At 37.5% G+C, this 5,149-nt stretch overlaps 1 pseudogene across 1 annotated transcript; it reads left to right on the top strand.

Moving 5' to 3' along the window:
* The first annotated feature begins 246 nt into the window (after nt 1-246).
* On the top strand, nt 247-712 carry LOC308515329 (large ribosomal subunit protein eL30-like; annotated as a pseudogene). Its single transcript has one exon. The product of its transcript is annotated as a large ribosomal subunit protein eL30-like (transcript).
* The last annotated feature ends 4,437 nt before the right edge of the window (nt 713-5,149 follow it).

The following is a 5,149-nucleotide window of genomic DNA, read 5'->3' as shown; positions in this document are numbered from 1 at the left end:
ATGGGGAAAATAGTGTTAGGCAGACCACTCAAGATCTGTTGAACTTTGTAATAGAGCACTAATAAAAACATTCACAGTACTTTATTAATCCTTAGCTATTAAATCTCTCCTGACATTAGCACCCAGCCTGAAATCAGGCTCTATCATTTGCAGCCTTAAATCCCACAACTTGGGTGTCATCTTCCTTCAAGACATACATATCAAATAACAATTGCTTCCAATAGAGACCACTTTATCAAAATTTAAATGTCTGAGTACAAGGGACCTGGGCTGGGTAATGAAGAGCTTTGCATTGTGGGAACGCCTTCCTTTCTCGCTCCTGGGCACTCCTGGTGCTGCTCTTGGTTGGGGGCCGTCCTGCACCTAACGCAGGAAGGTGGCCAAAAGAAGATGAAAATGTCCCTGCAGTCGATCAACTCTAGGCTCCAACTTGTTAGAAAAAGTAGAAAGTACATGCTGTGGGACAAGCAGATGCTGAAGATGATCAGGCGAGACAAAGTAAAACTGGTCATCCTTGTCAACACTGCCCAGCCTTGAGGAAATCTGAAATAGGGCAGGTTGGCCAGGACTGGTGTCCATCACTACAGTGGCAATAATATTAAATTGGGCACAGCGTGGGGCAAATACTACAGAACACGCACACGGACTGTCATTGACCCAGGTGATTCTGATTATCATTAGAAGTCCACCAGAACAGACTGGTGCAAAGTAAATCATGGGAAATTTTTTTTTTTTTTTCATAAACTAAAAGTATATAAATTCATGTTAAAATTTTAAATAGTTACTAAAAATTTAGAAATAGATTCTAAAACTTTTAACCCAGTTAAGAAGAATTTAGAAAAGGTAAATCAATCCCCCCCCCAAAAAAAAAATAGAAAATAGAAAGAAGCATACAAAGCATAGTAAATAGAATATACAAACAGAAATAAATAAGTAATCACAATAAATGTATTAAATTCATCAGGTAAAACACAGAGGTTATCAAATTGCGGTAATAAAGTCCAGATATATGTTACTTATGAGAGGCACATCTAAAACAAATTGATAATAAGAAAGATTTCAAGGAACATATTGGTTTAATATTAAGGCTAAAGCTTTGTCCCGCCAGACACTGACATTCTAAATAAGCACTTTAAAAAACTTGATCAGAGTTGTCTTTAATTCCATATATATGTATATGGTACTTGTATATATGTGTGTACAAACATGTGTACATATATAGGAATACATATGTATATATTTGTATACAATATTTGTATACATATAGAGGCCCAATGCACGAAATTTGTGCAAGGGGCTCCGCCCTTGCATCGTGACAGCTTGCTTCAGCTCTCGCAGCCCCAGCTTCATCCAAAGATCATCCAGAAAGACGTCCAGAAGGTCGTTTGGCTATCCAGTCTAATTAGCATATTATGCTTTTATTATTATAGATATACACACTCTATATGGTGGAGCAACAAGTCTCCTTTTTCCCTTCTATTAAGGCACTCTAAGCCATGTTCTTAAGGGTTGTGGTCAGAATCTTTCCTTCAAGTAAGTGACAAGCTCAATACGTTTTTATGATCTGGAAGAAATCTTGCACACATGAAGACAGCCTGTAGCCATAAAATGTTACTATTGAAAAGACTTGAGTGATTCTCCAGAATCAGTTATCTTAAAGATCACACATCCGTTAGAGAACCTGAACGTAAAGTTATGGACCCAGAAAAAGATAATGTCCATGAGGAGAATGAAGCCTGCTACTTATAGAGACTTACAGACACCCAAACCCTAAAAGCCAACCCTTGAAGCACACTAACAGCCACAGATGAAGTCCCAATTTACAAACCCATGGTGACAAGATAAACAAGAAGAGTTGCTAGGTAAAAAGGTGTTAAGTGTGTCCAAGATTGCCTGACCAGGTTGTGGCAGAAGCAGGACACAGAGACAGGACCTGGCTCCCTCGAACCCCCATATAGTGTTCTATCTATGCTCATTATACATTCCCCCACACTTCTAACAAATAGAGGAGTACACAGACAATGGAGTGGTGAGGTACTGGGGTAGGGGGTCAGGGATGGGCTGGACGGGGTGTCAATGGAGGAAAAAGGAGACATATGTAATACTTTCAACAATAATTATAAAAAAATAAATAAAATGCATAGGACCACTATTTCAAAAAATAAATAAAATAAATGGAAGGGCTGGATGAAAATGCGAGGGAATAGATCCTTCTATTCCTTTTGTCCTCAGAGCTATTTTAAATGAAATTCTGAAGCCAAATGATCAGTGAATTATTAGCTCAATGAATGTAGAAGGGTGATAGGCCCAAATTACAATGAAAGAATCATCATAATGTATGCTATGTCTAGAGTTCTTAATGATATATCATGCCTTAAAACTCAGGCATGGACATTAAAAGAAAACTTGGAGCAATTAGGGTAAGACAGGTTGATCTTTTAAATTATAATCCTTTCTAATAAAGGACTCCCTGGGTGTTAGAAATTTACCTCTCTTAAAAGCACCTTAAGCTATCAGGAAAAAAAAATACTTTATGAGTATGTATCATTACTAATAATTACATGTAGATTTTTAACTGAGCAAAGATGGAAATTATCTTCTAATTCATACAAAACTGGTCAGAAGAGTCTTCCTCTAAGATTTTTTTAGGAACTTGGGTAAGGAGATGGAAACAAGAAAATCTTCTCTATTTCAGAAAATGAATTGTATTTCTTTTGCTGCTTAAAAATAAAATTTTCTCTACTTTGTTTTCATGATCATTGGAAAAATGTAGTTATTTAATAAAATGACCCAAACTTTTCAATGAAATCTGAAGTAAGCTGGGAAATAATTTTATGTTTTAGCTATTAAAGTATCCTGGCGTTTTATGTTAAAATGGGGGAATGAATTAACATTTATGTTCCCACATAAATCTGAAGGACACTGTCCTGACCCGCTGCCTATTGGCTTATCAATACTAACATCTGATCCGGAAGGACCAAAAAGAGACACTATATTTGGGAATTCTATGATTGTCTGGATCTAGAGGCAAATTCAAATTCTAATATTGCTATTCCCAGTTGAATTTCTGAACTCTCTGTATGAAATGAGTGAATCAAAAACATGCAAGGTTGATTCAAACAGTTTGCTTGAGAGGGCCTGTGAAAGGATAGAACTAAACAGTTAACACTCCCCCACCAGACCCTGCAAGGCCCCGTGACTTGTTCAGAGCAGGTTCCTTGTACTTAACACAAAGTCTGGGAAAATGTTTATTGAACCAATAAGTCAATGTGTAAATTTTCCTGGTATATGTGTGTTCTTTATTTGAAGCATCTAGGCTCCAGCATCTGGAAGAATGTACTTAAAGCTCTTAAAAAAAAAAAAAAAAAGCAGTCCCTAAATAAACATAGGAAGAAAGGGGAATGTCCACTTAATAAAGTTACCTGCCTGATAATGCTTAGTTTCAAAATGTGCACATGAGAGTTCTCAGGATCACCTGGGCCAATACCTACCTAGTCAAGTCCTGACAAGACCAGGAACAGAATGAGAAAAGACCCAGGAGCACAAAGCCCATCTGACTCATGGGAAAGTCATTCTCGTCAACCACCTCTGCTTCCTCCTTGCCCAACGTTATCCTTCCACCTTTCAGACCCTTTGCCAGTTCCTGCTCCTCTCCCCTGTCATTTACTATTACAACCAAAGAGTCACACCTTGCTTGGATTTTGGTCTCTGCATTTCTTCTTCCACCCCTCCTAGGACCTTTTCATCCCCACATGTAACCTTGGCTCCCTCCTCCTATTCCAGGGACGTTACATGTGAGAAATTCTAGGAGCTCTACAAGCCAACAGCAAGTTTTGATTGATTTTTAAGACCATACAGTAGTTTTCTCATCTTTGTTTCTTTGGCCAAGTCATCAACTTGTAAGCAAGCATACACACATGAGTAAGTGGATGAGCATACATGCTAACCTAATATATACACACATACATATACAGAAACATGCATACATCTCGCTTGACCACAGAAACCGAAAAACCTTATCTCTAGTATCAAATGTCTAAAAATCTTCAACTTTTTTTATTGTATAGCATTGTAATCACTATTATTTATATTAGTGACCCCTGATATTGCAAAACATTAATGTGCTTTATGATACAGCAAAGATTAATCATTTGAGCCAGGTGAAAGTTGGCACTTCCTGCCTGAAGGATGCTGACCTGGCTAACTCCATTTAGGCACTGGCTTGGTGACCAAATGTCCACTGGTTCCTCGGGACTGAGGTTTCTTTTCTCAATGACACTTGAATGCAGTCCTGACTGATGTGAAAATGGAGTTTACTTTTTAAAAAATAAAAGTAATCCTTGTAAAATTAACAAGTTCTCTTGTCTATCTTACATCTATTTCATATACAACATCTATGGCTTGTTATAGGTTTAGAACTGCCTGGCACATACCAAGGGCTATAGTAGAGCTCAGTGTTACAACAGAGAGAGAACATTATGGGCAAAAGTTACAGTGCTCTTTGGATAATGTGGCTTTGCCAGGTCTGGGGTTCTCCTTGTGCGGTCTGCCTCTGTGTCATACAGGCTTGTCTCTCCTTTTCTCTTTCCTTGTTACTTGATCTGGGTTAATCTTGCCTTCTGTATCCATACTGAAATGCTAACTGGAAAATCAAGAAGCACATGGTACTCTAGGCAAGCACTCAAAATTCAATTAATGGAACATTAAGATTTTTTAACCTTCATCATAAGAATTTATTCACTGATTTTGTTTTCACTGCTATCAATGCTATGTAAATTTCTGCACCCAGAATGCGCTCATTTGACATTTCGAAGTAATTCTCCCCAAACTTCTCCTGAATTCTTCCTTGCAAGCCTATAATGAGGACGCCACTGACAAGGGGAGACACTAGTTACTTGTTTAGAAAGGAAAGATCCTCCTGGAAGGTGCTTTTCCTATCTCTCTTACTTTCAAATTCTGCAACTCAAAGATATAGTTTGCTATCAGCAAGAGGGAAGAGGAGAGAAAAAATGCTATTTTAATTGTTATATGTGTGCCATCAATGGAATGACTATTAACTATTTTGTTGATTTTCTTTGTATCTCAATATAATAATAGGTTCTCCACAAATGCTTATTTTATAAATAAATATAAGTCAGTACAGCAGATT

This window comes from Myotis nattereri, assembly GCF_964212035.1.
Source record: "Myotis nattereri genome assembly, chromosome: 3".
Taxonomy (NCBI): Eukaryota; Metazoa; Chordata; class Mammalia; order Chiroptera; family Vespertilionidae; genus Myotis; species Myotis nattereri.
The sequence above is the reverse complement of the archived record's forward strand: the minus strand, read 5'-3'. Positions and strand labels throughout refer to the sequence as shown.